At 45.3% G+C, this 12,845-nt stretch overlaps 10 non-coding genes across 10 annotated transcripts; all 10 read right to left on the minus strand.

The window, feature by feature from the left end:
• Window positions 1–112: 112 nt before the first annotated feature.
• On the minus strand, window positions 113–303 carry LOC141190520 (U2 spliceosomal RNA). Its single transcript, XR_012264545.1, has one exon. It is a non-coding gene; the product is annotated as a U2 spliceosomal RNA (small nuclear RNA).
• A 1,120-nt stretch (window positions 304–1,423) lies between these two features.
• LOC141184375 (U2 spliceosomal RNA) lies at window positions 1,424–1,614 on the minus strand. Its single transcript, XR_012259136.1, has one exon. It is a non-coding gene; the product is annotated as a U2 spliceosomal RNA (small nuclear RNA).
• Window positions 1,615–2,731: 1,117 nt separating this feature from the next.
• Window positions 2,732–2,922, minus strand: LOC141191194 (U2 spliceosomal RNA). The gene has a single exon (XR_012265193.1). It is a non-coding gene; the product is annotated as a U2 spliceosomal RNA (small nuclear RNA).
• A 1,120-nt stretch (window positions 2,923–4,042) lies between these two features.
• Window positions 4,043–4,233, minus strand: LOC141184972 (U2 spliceosomal RNA). Its single transcript, XR_012259677.1, has one exon. It is a non-coding gene; the product is annotated as a U2 spliceosomal RNA (small nuclear RNA).
• Window positions 4,234–5,353: 1,120 nt separating this feature from the next.
• LOC141191381 (U2 spliceosomal RNA) lies at window positions 5,354–5,544 on the minus strand. Its single transcript, XR_012265378.1, has one exon. It is a non-coding gene; the product is annotated as a U2 spliceosomal RNA (small nuclear RNA).
• Window positions 5,545–6,663: 1,119 nt separating this feature from the next.
• On the minus strand, window positions 6,664–6,854 carry LOC141190522 (U2 spliceosomal RNA). Its single transcript, XR_012264547.1, has one exon. It is a non-coding gene; the product is annotated as a U2 spliceosomal RNA (small nuclear RNA).
• A 1,120-nt stretch (window positions 6,855–7,974) lies between these two features.
• LOC141190523 (U2 spliceosomal RNA) lies at window positions 7,975–8,165 on the minus strand. The gene has a single exon (XR_012264548.1). It is a non-coding gene; the product is annotated as a U2 spliceosomal RNA (small nuclear RNA).
• Window positions 8,166–9,287: 1,122 nt separating this feature from the next.
• LOC141184408 (U2 spliceosomal RNA) lies at window positions 9,288–9,478 on the minus strand. Its single transcript, XR_012259166.1, has one exon. It is a non-coding gene; the product is annotated as a U2 spliceosomal RNA (small nuclear RNA).
• A 1,121-nt stretch (window positions 9,479–10,599) lies between these two features.
• On the minus strand, window positions 10,600–10,790 carry LOC141190525 (U2 spliceosomal RNA). Its single transcript, XR_012264549.1, has one exon. It is a non-coding gene; the product is annotated as a U2 spliceosomal RNA (small nuclear RNA).
• A 1,121-nt stretch (window positions 10,791–11,911) lies between these two features.
• LOC141190526 (U2 spliceosomal RNA) lies at window positions 11,912–12,102 on the minus strand. Its single transcript, XR_012264550.1, has one exon. It is a non-coding gene; the product is annotated as a U2 spliceosomal RNA (small nuclear RNA).
• Between the last annotated feature and the right edge of the window lie 743 nt (window positions 12,103–12,845).

Consider the following 12,845-nt stretch of genomic DNA (forward strand, 5'->3'; position numbering starts at 1 on the left):
ATGAGGAGAAGAAAAGCAAAGCCAAAGAGTCCATCCCAAAATCCGACAAACAAGCAAAATGAACAAAAAGCATTGAATTCAATTCTTTCTGATTTTAGAAACTGCATTAAAGAAGGGGTGCACCGGTCCTGGAGATACTGCAATACCAGGTCAATGCGTGGAGTGGACAGAGCAAGCTCTTTTTCCATCTCCCTGTTCTAAAAATCCATTTAATATATGGTCCCCAGATAGGGGACGTATCAGATATTAAACTGATAAGAACAGATACTACACTTGATCTTAGCCAAAAGGCCGAGAAGCGATAACCAGAATTGGTTTCCGACTACGGTGCCACCCAAGGATTCTGAAAAGTCCATTTGTGGAGATGGCCATCTGGACTCCCGTTAAGAAGACATGCTGTCAACCTCTAGATCCCTCACATGCCTGCACTTTTCGGCTTGCTGCTGCTGCAATCCACGCGTTTTAGATCTGCATAACTCCACCTCTTTTAGCACAGTACCCTCAACCCCCGGCTGTTCCCACCCGCCTCAACACCGTTGGAAGGGAGGAGAACCAATTAAGGCGGGGGGGGGGTGGAACGAGCAGCTGTCTACCCTTAGCAGGAGGGTTGCTGATTAATTACCTCTCCTGCTGCTGCTGCTGCTGGCTGTCCAGCAGCAGACTGAAGGTGGCTGCTGCTGTGCGCAGGTATATAAAGGCTCAGAGCCTATTATGACACGCGCAGCCAGCGTTCCATTGCCACATTCCGTCTACTGCAGGCGGGATACCTGGATGGCTGAATGTCACTGAGAAGCTCACAGAGACCGCCATAAGCAACAGTTTAAAAGAATGCCACAGACTAATCAACCAAACTTTTTGGGTTGGTTTCTCTTTTATAGTCTGCAGGCATTAAATGAAAGAAGTCAGTGTTCCAGCAGAGGGAGACAACGTTTCAGAAAAGGCATTGTAGCAAACCAAAAAAGAAATTTTAAGCGCAGCAGAGTAACCAGCTCACATACCTGTTAGCTCAGGTGAGTTTAAAAGGCTGCTGTTGATAACAAGGGCATTTGCTAAATAGATGGTGTGTGTGCAACAATATACTGAAAGGTCAATTATATTGTGCAGCTTATCTCACCACCTGTAGTTATTTAGGTGAAAGCTCCAAAATGCTTGCCTAATATGTCTGTTTATCCAAAAGGAAGTATAGAGGGAGAGCTAGATAGATAGCATTGCATTACATTACATTACATGGCAATGCAATGCACAGTTGCTGAAGTTGAACCAAAATGAGCTTGTCATCTGGCTTCTGCAACTTTTAACATGAAAAATCCAATGAGGAGAAGAAAAGCAAAGCCAAAGAGTCCATCCCAAAATCCGACAAACAAGCAAAATGAACAAAAAGCATTGAATTCAATTCTTTCTGATTTTAGAAACTGCATTAAAGAAGGGGTGCACCGGTCCTGGAGATACTGCAATACCAGGTCAATGCGTGGAGTGGACAGAGCAAGCTCTTTTTCCATCTCCCTGTTCTAAAAATCCATTTAATATATGGTCCCCAGATAGGGAACGTATCAGATATTAAACTGATAAGAACAGATACTACACTTGATCTTAGCCAAAAGGCCGAGAAGCGATAACCAGAATTGGTTTCCGACTACGGTGCCACCCAAGGATTCTGAAAAGTCCATTTGTGGAGATGGCCACCTGGACTCCCGTTAAGAAGACATGCTGTCAACCTCTAGATCCCTCACATGCCTGCACTTTTCGGCTTGCTGCTGCTGCAATCCACGCGTTTTAGATCTGCATAACTCCACCTCTTTTAGCACAGTACCCTCAACCCCCGGCTGTTCCCACCCGCCTCAACACCGTTGGAAGGGAGGAGAACCAATTAAGGCGGGGGGGGGGTGGAACGAGCAGCTGTCTACCCTTAGCAGGAGGGTTGCTGATTAATTACCTCTCCTGCTGCTGCTGCTGGCTGTCCAGCAGCAGACTGAAGGTGGCTGCTGCTGTGCGCAGGTATATAAAGGCTCAGAGCCTATTATGACACGCGCAGCCAGCGTTCCATTGCCACATTCCGTCTACTGCAGGCGGGATACCTGGATGGCTGAATGTCACTGAGAAGCTCACAGAGACCGCCATAAGCAACAGTTTAAAAGAATGCCACAGACTAATCAACCAAACTTTTTGGGTTGGTTTCTCTTTTATAGTCTGCAGGCATTAAATGAAAGAAGTCAGTGTTCCAGCAGAGGGAGACAACGTTTCAGAAAAGGCATTGTAGCAAACCAAAAAAGAAATTTTAAGCGCAGCAGAGTAACCAGCTCACATACCTGTTAGCTCAGGTGAGTTTAAAAGGCTGCTGTTGATAACAAGGGCATTTGCTAAATAGATGGTGTGTGTGCAACAATATACTGAAAGGTCAATTATATTGTGCAGCTTATCTCACCACCTGTAGTTATTTAGGTGAAAGCTCCAAAATGCTTGCCTAATATGTCTGTTTATCCAAAAGGAAGTATAGAGGGAGAGCTAGATAGATAGCATTGCATTACATTACATTACATGGCAATGCAATGCACAGTTGCTGAAGTTGAACCAAAATGAGCTTGTCATCTGGCTTCTGCAACTTTTAACATGAAAAATCCAATGAGGAGAAGAAAAGCAAAGCCAAAGAGTCCATCCCAAAATCCGACAAACAAGCAAAATGAACAAAAAGCATTGAATTCAATTCTTTCTGATTTTAGAAACTGCATTAAAGAAGAGGTGCACCGGTCCTGGAGATACTGCAATACCAGGTCAATGCGTGGAGTGGACAGAGCAAGCTCTTTTTCCATCTCCCTGTTCTAAAAATCCATTTAATATATGGTCCCCAGATAGGGGACGTATCAGATATTAAACTGATAAGAACAGATACTACACTTGATCTTAGCCAAAAGGCCGAGAAGCGATAACCAGAATTGGTTTCCGACTACGGTGCCACCCAAGAATTCTGAAAAGTCCATTTGTGGAGATGGCCACCTGGACTCCCGTTAAGAAGACATGCTGTCAACCTCTAGATCCCTCACATGCCTGCACTTTTCGGCTTGCTGCTGCTGCAATCCACGCGTTTTAGATCTGCATAACTCCACCTCTTTTAGCACAGTACCCTCAACCCCCGGCTGTTCCCACCCGCCTCAACACCGTTGGAAGGGAGGAGAACCAAATAAGGTGGGGGGGGGGTGGAACGAGCAGCTGTCTACCCTTAGCAGGAGGGTTGCTGATTAATTACCTCTCCTGCTGCTGCTGCTGCTGGCTGTCCAGCAGCAGACTGAAGGTGGCTGCTGCTGTGCGCAGGTATATAAAGGCTCAGAGCCTATTATGACACGCGCAGCCAGCGTTCCATTGCCACATTCCGTCTACTGCAGGCGGGATACCTGGATGGCTGAATGTCACTGAGAAGCTCACAGAGACCGCCATAAGCAACAGTTTAAAAGAATGCCACAGACTAATCAACCAAACTTTTTGGGTTGGTTTCTCTTTTATAGTCTGCAGGCATTAAATGAAAGAAGTCAGTGTTCCAGCAGAGGGAGACAACGTTTCAGAAAAGGCATTGTAGCAAACCAAAAAAGAAATTTTAAGCGCAGCAGAGTAACCAGCTCACATACCTGTTAGCTCAGGTGAGTTTAAAAGGCTGCTGTTGATAACAAGGGCATTTGCTAAATAGATGGTGTGTGTGCAACAATATACTGAAAGGTCAATTATATTGTGCAGCTTATCTCACCACCTGTAGTTATTTAGGTGAAAGCTCCAAAATGCTTGCCTAATATGTCTGTTTATTCAAAAGGAAGTATAGAGGGAGAGCTAGATAGATAGCATTGCATTACATTACATTACATGGCAATGCAATGCACAGTTGCTGAAGTTGAACCAAAATGAGCTTGTCATCTGGCTTCTGCAACTTTTAACATGAAAAATCCAATGAGGAGAAGAAAAGCAAAGCCAAAGAGCCCATCCCAAAATCCGACAAACAAGCAAAATGAACAAAAAGCATTGAATTCAATTCTTTCTGATTTTAGAAACTGCATTAAAGAAGGGGTGCACCGGTCCTGGAGATACTGCAATACCAGGTCAATGCGTGGAGTGGACAGAGCAAGCTCTTTTTCCATCTCCCTGTTCTAAAAATCCATTTAATATATGGTCCCCAGATAGGGGACGTATCAGATATTAAACTGATAAGAACAGATACTACACTTGATCTCAGCCATAAGGCCGAGAAGCGATAACCAGAATTGGTTTCCGACTACGGTGCCACCCAAGGATTCTGAAAAGTCCATTTGTGGAGATGGCCACCTGGACTCCCGTTAAGAAGACATGCTGTCAACCTCTAGATCCCTCACATGCCTGCACTTTTCGGCTTGCTGCTGCTGCAATCCACGCGTTTTAGATCTGCATAACTCCACCTCTTTTAGCACAGTACCCTCAACCCCCGGCTGTTCCCACCCGCCTCAACACCGTTGGAAGGGAGGAGAACCAATTAAGGCGGGGGGGGGGTGGAACGAGCAGCTGTCTACCCTTAGCAGGAGGGTTGCTGATTAATTACCTCTCCTGCTGCTGCTGCTGCTGGCTGTCCAGCAGCAGACTGAAGGTGGCTGCTGCTGTGCGCAGGTATTTAAAGGCTCAGAGCCTATTATGACACGCGCAGCCAGCGTTCCATTGCCACATTCCGTCTACTGCAGGCGGGATACCTGGATGGCTGAATGTCACTGAGAAGCTCACAGAGACCGCCATAAGCAACAGTTTAAAAGAATGCCACAGACTAATCAACCAAACTTTTTGGGTTGGTTTCTCTTTTATAGTCTGCAGGCATTAAATGAAAGAAGTCAGTGTTCCAGCAGAGGGAGACAACGTTTCAGAAAAGGCATTGTAGCAAACCAAAAAAGAAATTTTAAGCGCAGCAGAGTAACCAGCTCACATACCTGTTAGCTCAGGTGAGTTTAAAAGGCTGCTGTTGATAACAAGGGCATTTGCTAAATAGATGGTGTGTGTGCAACAATATACTGAAAGGTCAATTATATTGTGCAGCTTATCTCACCACCTGTAGTTATTTAGGTGAAAGCTCCAAAATGCTTGCCTAATATGTCTGTTTATCCAAAAGGAAGTATAGAGGGAGAGCTAGATAGATAGCATTGCATTACATTACATTACATGGCAATGCAATGCACAGTTGCTGAAGTTGAACCAAAATGAGCTTGTCATCTGGCTTCTGCAACTTTTAACATGAAAAATCCAATGAGGAGAAGAAAAGCAAAGCCAAAGAGTCCATCCCAAAATCCGACAAACAAGCAAAATGAACAAAAAGCATTGAATTCAATTCTTTCTGATTTTAGAAACTGCATTAAAGTAGGGGTGCACCGGTCCTGGAGATACTGCAATACCAGGTCAATGCGTGGAGTGGACAGAGCAAGCTCTTTTTCCATCTCCCTGTTCTAAAAATCCATTTAATATATGGTCCCCAGATAGGGGACGTATCAGATATTAAACTGATAAGAACAGATACTACACTTGATCTTAGCCAAAAGGCCGAGAAGCGATAACCAGAATTGGTTTCCGACTACGGTGCCACCCAAGGATTCTGAAAAGTCCATTTGTGGAGATGGCCACCTGGACTCCCGTTAAGAAGACATGCTGTCAACCTCTAGATCCCTCACATGCCTGCACTTTTCGGCTTGCTGCTGCTGCAATCCACGCGTTTTAGATCTGCATAACTCCACCTCTTTTAGCACAGTACCCTCAACCCCCGGCTGTTCCCACCCGCCTCAACACCGTTGGAAGGGAGGAGAACCAATTAAGGCGGGGGGGGGTGGAACGAGCAGCTGTCTACCCTTAGCAGGAGGGTTGCTGATTAATTACCTCTCCTGCTGCTGCTGCTGCTGGCTGTCCAGCAGCAGACTGAAGGTGGCTGCTGCTGTGCGCAGGTATATAAAGGCTCAGAGCCTATTATGACACGCGCAGCCAGCGTTCCATTGCCACATTCCGTCTACTGCAGGCGGGATACCTGGATGGCTGAATGTCACTGAGAAGCTCACAGAGACCGCCATAAGCAACAGTTTAAAAGAATGCCACAGACTAATCAACCAAACTTTTTGGGTTGGTTTCTCTTTTATAGTCTGCAGGCATTAAATGAAAGAAGTCAGTGTTCCAGCAGAGGGAGACAACGTTTCAGAAAAGGCATTGTAGCAAACCAAAAAAGAAATTTTAAGCGCAGCAGAGTAACCAGCTCACATACCTGTTAGCTCAGGTGAGTTTAAAAGGCTGCTGTTGATAACAAGGGCATTTGCTAAATAGATGGTGTGTGTGCAACAATATACTGAAAGGTCAATTATATTGTGCAGCTTATCTCACCACCTGTAGTTATTTAGGTGAAAGCTCCAAAATGCTTGCCTAATATGTCTGTTTATCCAAAAGGAAGTATAGAGGGAGAGCTAGATAGATAGCATTGCATTACATTACATTACATGGCAATGCAATGCACAGTTGCTGAAGTTGAACCAAAATGAGCTTGTCATCTGGCTTCTGCAACTTTTAACATGAAAAATCCAATGAGGAGAAGAAAAGCAAAGCCAAAGAGTCCATCCCAAAATCCGACAAACAAGCAAAATGAACAAAAAGCATTGAATTCAATTCTTTCTGATTTTAGAAACTGCATTAAAGAAGGGGTGCACCGGTCCTGGAGATACTGCAATACCAGGTCAATGCGTGGAGTGGACAGAGCAAGCTCTTTTTCCATCTCCCTGTTCTAAAAATCCATTTAATATATGGTCCCCAGATAGGGGACGTATCAGATATTAAACTGATAAGAACAGATACTACACTTGATCTTAGCCAAAAGGCCGAGAAGCGATAACCAGAATTGGTTTCCGACTACGGTGCCACCCAAGGATTCTGAAAAGTCCATTTGTGGAGATGGCCACCTGGACTCCCGTTAAGAAGACATGCTGTCAACCTCTAGATCCCTCACATGCCTGCACTTTTCGGCTTGCTGCTGCTGCAATCCACGCGTTTTAGATCTGCATAACTCCACCTCTTTTAGCACAGTACCCTCAACCCCCGGCTGTTCCCACCCGCCTCAACACCGTTGGAAGGGAGGAGAACCAATTAAGGCGGGGGGGGGGTGGAACGAGCAGCTGTCTACCCTTAGCAGGAGGGTTGCTGATTAATTACCTCTCCTGCTGCTGCTGCTGCTGGCTGTCCAGCAGCAGACTGAAGGTGGCTGCTGCTGTGCGCAGGTATATAAAGGCTCAGAGCCTATTATGACACGCGCAGCCAGCGTTCCATTGCCACATTCCGTCTACTGCAGGCGGGATACCTGGATGGCTGAATGTCACTGAGAAGCTCACAGAGACCGCCATAAGCAACAGTTTAAAAGAATGCCACAGACTAATCAACCAAACTTTTTGGGTTGGTTTCTCTTTTATAGTCTGCAGGCATTAAATGAAAGAAGTCAGTGTTCCAGCAGAGGGAGACAACGTTTCAGAAAAGGCATTGTAGCAAACCAAAAAAGAAATTTTAAGCGCAGCAGAGTAACCAGCTCACATACCTGTTAGCTCAGGTGAGTTTAAAAGGCTGCTGTTGATAACAAGGGCATTTGCTAAATAGATGGTGTGTGTGCAACAATATACTGAAAGGTCAATTATATTGTGCAGCTTATCTCACCACCTGTAGTTATTTAGGTGAAAGCTCCAAAATGCTTGCCTAATATGTCTGTTTATCCAAAAGGAAGTATAGAGGGAGAGCTAGATAGATAGCATTGCATTACATTACATTACATGGCAATGCAATGCACAGTTGCTGAAGTTGAACCAAAATGAGCTTGTCATCTGGCTTCTGCAACTTTTAACATGAAAAATCCAATGAGGAGAAGAAAAGCAAAGCCAAAGAGTCCATCCCAAAATCCGACAAACAAGCAAAATGAACAAAAAGCATTGAATTCAATTCTTTCTGATTTTAGAAACTGCATTAAAGAAGGGGTGCACCGGTCCTGGAGATACTGCAATACCAGGTCAATGCGTGGAGTGGACAGAGCAAGCTCTTTTTCCATCTCCCTGTTCTAAAAATCCATTTAATATATGGTCCCCAGATAGGGGACGTATCAGATATTAAACTGATAAGAACAGATACTACACTTGATCTTAGCCAAAAGGCCGAGAAGCGATAACCAGAATTGGTTTCCGACTACGGTGCCACCCAAGGATTCTGAAAAGTCCATTTGTGGAGATGGCCACCTGGACTCCCGTTAAGAAGACATGCTGTCAACCTCTAGATCCCTCACATGCCTGCACTTTTCGGCTTGCTGCTGCTGCAATCCACGCGTTTTAGATCTGCATAACTCCACCTCTTTTAGCACAGTACCCTCAACCCCCGGCTGTTCCCACCCGCCTCAACACCGTTGGAAGGGAGGAGAACCAATTAAGGCGGGGGGGGGGGGTGGAACGAGCAGCTGTCTACCCTTAGCAGGAGGGTTGCTGATTAATTACCTCTCCTGCTGCTGCTGCTGCTGGCTGTCCAGCAGCAGACTGAAGGTGGCTGCTGCTGTGCGCAGGTATATAAAGGCTCAGAGCCTATTATGACACGCGCAGCCAGCGTTCCATTGCCACATTCCGTCTACTGCAGGCGGGATACCTGGATGGCTGAATGTCACTGAGAAGCTCACAGAGACCGCCATAAGCAACAGTTTAAAAGAATGCCACAGACTAATCAACCAAACTTTTTGGGTTGGTTTCTCTTTTATAGTCTGCAGGCATTAAATGAAAGAAGTCAGTGTTCCAGCAGAGGGAGACAACGTTTCAGAAAAGGCATTGTAGCAAACCAAAAAAGAAATTTTAAGCGCAGCAGAGTAACCAGCTCACATACCTGTTAGCTCAGGTGAGTTTAAAAGGCTGCTGTTGATAACAAGGGCATTTGCTAAATAGATGGTGTGTGTGCAACAATATACTGAAAGGTCAATTATATTGTGCAGCTTATCTCACCACCTGTAGTTATTTAGGTGAAAGCTCCAAAATGCTTGCCTAATATGTCTGTTTATCCAAAAGGAAGTATAGAGGGAGAGCTAGATAGATAGCATTGCATTACATTACATTACATGGCAATGCAATGCACAGTTGCTGAAGTTGAACCAAAATGAGCTTGTCATCTGGCTTCTGCAACTTTTAACATGAAAAATCCAATGAGGAGAAGAAAAGCAAAGCCAAAGAGTCCATCCCAAAATCCGACAAACAAGCAAAATGAACAAAAAGCATTGAATTCAATTCTTTCTGATTTTAGAAACTGCATTAAAGAAGGGGTACACCGGTCCTGGAGATACTGCAATACCAGGTCAATGCGTGGAGTGGACAGAGCAAGCTCTTTTTCCATCTCCCTGTTCTAAAAATCCATTTAATATATGGTCCCCAGATAGGGGACGTATCAGATATTAAACTGATAAGAACAGATACTACACTTGATCTTAGCCAAAAGGCCGAGAAGCGATAACCAGAATTGGTTTCCGACTACGGTGCCACCCAAGGATTCTGAAAAGTCCATTTGTGGAGATGGCCACCTGGACTCCCGTTAAGAAGACATGCTGTCAACCTCTAGATCCCTCACATGCCTGCACTTTTCGGCTTGCTGCTGCTGCAATCCACGCGTTTTAGATCTGCATAACTCCACCTCTTTTAGCACAGTACCCTCAACCCCCGGCTGTTCCCACCCGCCTCAACACCGTTGGAAGGGAGGAGAACCAATTAAGGCGGGGGGGGGGGTGGAACGAGCAGCTGTCTACCCTTAGCAGGAGGGTTGCTGATTAATTACCTCTCCTGCTGCTGCTGCTGCTGGCTGTCCAGCAGCAGTCTGAAGGTGGCTGCTGCTGTGCGCAGGTATATAAAGGCTCAGAGCCTATTATGACACGCGCAGCCAGCGTTCCATTGCCACATTCCGTCTACTGCAGGCGGGATACCTGGATGGCTGAATGTCACTGAGAAGCTCACAGAGACCGCCATAAGCAACAGTTTAAAAGAATGCCACAGACTAATCAACCAAACTTTTTGGGTTGGTTTCTCTTTTATAGTCTGCAGGCATTAAATGAAAGAAGTCAGTGTTCCAGCAGAGGGAGACAACGTTTCAGAAAAGGCATTGTAGCAAACCAAAAAAGAAATTTTAAGCGCAGCAGAGTAACCAGCTCACATACCTGTTTGCTCAGGTGAGTTTAAAAGGCTGCTGTTGATAACAAGGGCATTTGCTAAATAGATGGTGTGTGTGCAACAATATACTGAAAGGTCAATTATATTGTGCAGCTTATCTCACCACCTGTAGTTATTTAGGTGAAAGCTCCAAAATGCTTGCCTAATATGTCTGTTTATCCAAAAGGAAGTATAGAGGGAGAGCTAGATAGATAGCATTGCATTACATTACATTACATGGCAATGCAATGCACAGTTGCTGAAGTTGAACCAAAATGAGCTTGTCATCTGGCTTCTGCAACTTTTAACATGAAAAATCCAATGAGGAGAAGAAAAGCAAAGCCAAAGAGTCCATCCCAAAATCCGACAAACAAGCAAAATGAACAAAAAGCATTGAATTCAATTCTTTCTGATTTTAGAAACTGCATTAAAGAAGGGGTGCACCGGTCCTGGAGATACTGCAATACCAGGTCAATGCGTGGAGTGGACAGAGCAAGCTCTTTTTCCATCTCCCTGTTCTAAAAATCCATTTAATATATGGTCCCCAGATAGGGGACGTATCAGATATTAAACTGATAAGAACAGATACTACACTTGATCTTAGCCAAAAGGCCGAGAAGCGATAACCAGAATTGGTTTCCGACTACGGTGCCACCCAAGGATTCTGAAAAGTCCATTTGTGGAGATGGCCACCTGGACTCCCGTTAAGAAGACATGCTGTCAACCTCTAGATCCCTCACATGCCTGCACTTTTCGGCTTGCTGCTGCTGCAATCCACGCGTTTTAGATCTGCATAACTCCACCTCTTTTAGCACAGTACCCTCAACCCCCGGCTGTTCCCACCCGCCTCAACACCGTTGGAAGGGAGGAGAACCAATTAAGGCGGGGGGGGGGGTGGAACGAGCAGCTGTCTACCCTTAGCAGGAGGGTTGCTGATTAATTACCTCTCCTGCTGCTGCTGCTGCTGGCTGTCCAGCAGCAGACTGAAGGTGGCTGCTGCTGTGCGCAGGTATATAAAGGCTCAGAGCCTATTATGACACGCGCAGCCAGCGTTCCATTGCCACATTCCGTCTACTGCAGGCGGGATACCTGGATGGCTGAATGTCACTGAGAAGCTCACAGAGACCGCCATAAGCAACAGTTTAAAAGAATGCCACAGACTAATCAACCAAACTTTTTGGGTTGGTTTCTCTTTTATAGTCTGCAGGCATTAAATGAAAGAAGTCAGTGTTCCAGCAGAGGGAGACAACGTTTCAGAAAAGGCATTGTAGCAAACCAAAAAAGAAATTTTAAGCGCAGCAGAGTAACCAGCTCACATACCTGTTAGCTCAGGTGAGTTTAAAAGGCTGCTGTTGATAACAAGGGCATTTGCTAAATAGATGGTGTGTGTGCAACAATATACTGAAAGGTCAATTATATTGTGCAGCTTATCTCACCACCTGTAGTTATTTAGGTGAAAGCTCCAAAATGCTTGCCTAATATGTCTGTTTATCCAAAAGGAAGTATAGAGGGAGAGCTAGATAGATAGCATTGCATTACATTACATTACATGGCAATGCAATGCACAGTTGCTGAAGTTGAACCAAAATGAGCTTGTCATCTGGCTTCTGCAACTTTTAACATGAAAAATCCAATGAGGAGAAGAAAAGCAAAGCCAAAGAGTCCATCCCAAAATCCGACAAACAAGCAAAATGAACAAAAAGCATTGAATTCAATTCTTTCTGATTTTAGAAACTGCATTAAAGAAGGGGTGCACCGGTCCTGGAGATACTGCAATACCAGGTCAATGCGTGGAGTGGACAGAGCAAGCTCTTTTTCCATCTCCCTGTTCTAAAAATCCATTTAATATATGGTCCCCAGATAGGGGACGTATCAGATATTAAACTGATAAGAACAGATACTACACTTGATCTTAGCCAAAAGGCCGAGAAGCGATAACCAGAATTGGTTTCCGACTACGGTGCCACCCAAGGATTCTGAAAAGTCCATTTGTGGAGATGGCCACCTGGACTCCCGTTAAGAAGACATGCTGTCAACCTCTAGATCCCTCACATGCCTGCACTTTTCGGCTTGCTGCTGCTGCAATCCACGCGTTTTAGATCTGCATAACTCCACCTCTTTTAGCACAGTACCCTCAACCCCCGGCTGTTCCCACCCGCCTCAACACCGTTGGAAGGGAGGAGAACCAATTAAGGCGGGGGGGGGGTGGAACGAGCAGCTGTCTACCATTAGCAGGAGGGTTGCTGATTAATTACCTCTCCTGCTGCTGCTGCTGCTGGCTGTCCAGCAGCAGACTGAAGGTGGCTGCTGCTGTGCGCAGGTATATAAAGGATCAGAGCCTATTATGACACGCGCAGCCAGCGTTCCATTGCCACATTCCGTCTACTGCAGGCGGGATACCTGGATGGCTGAATGTCACTGAGAAGCTCACAGAGACCGCCATAAGCAACAGTTTAAAAGAATGCCACAGACTAATCAACCAAACTTTTTGGGTTGGTTTCTCTTTTATAGTCTGCAGGCATTAAATGAAAGAAGTCAGTGTTCCAGCAGAGGGAGACAACGTTTCAGAAAAGGCATTGTAGCAAACCAAAAAAGAAATTTTAAGCGCAGCAGAGTAACCAGCTCACATACCTGTTAGCTCAGGTGAGTTTAAAAGGCTGCTATTGATAACAAGGGCAT

The sequence above is a fragment of the Phyllobates terribilis genome, unplaced genomic scaffold, assembly GCF_046119375.1.
Source record: "Phyllobates terribilis strain yellow unplaced genomic scaffold, ASM4611937v1 Scaffold_40__1_contigs__length_11209783, whole genome shotgun sequence".
Classification (NCBI taxonomy): Eukaryota; Metazoa; Chordata; class Amphibia; order Anura; family Dendrobatidae; genus Phyllobates; species Phyllobates terribilis.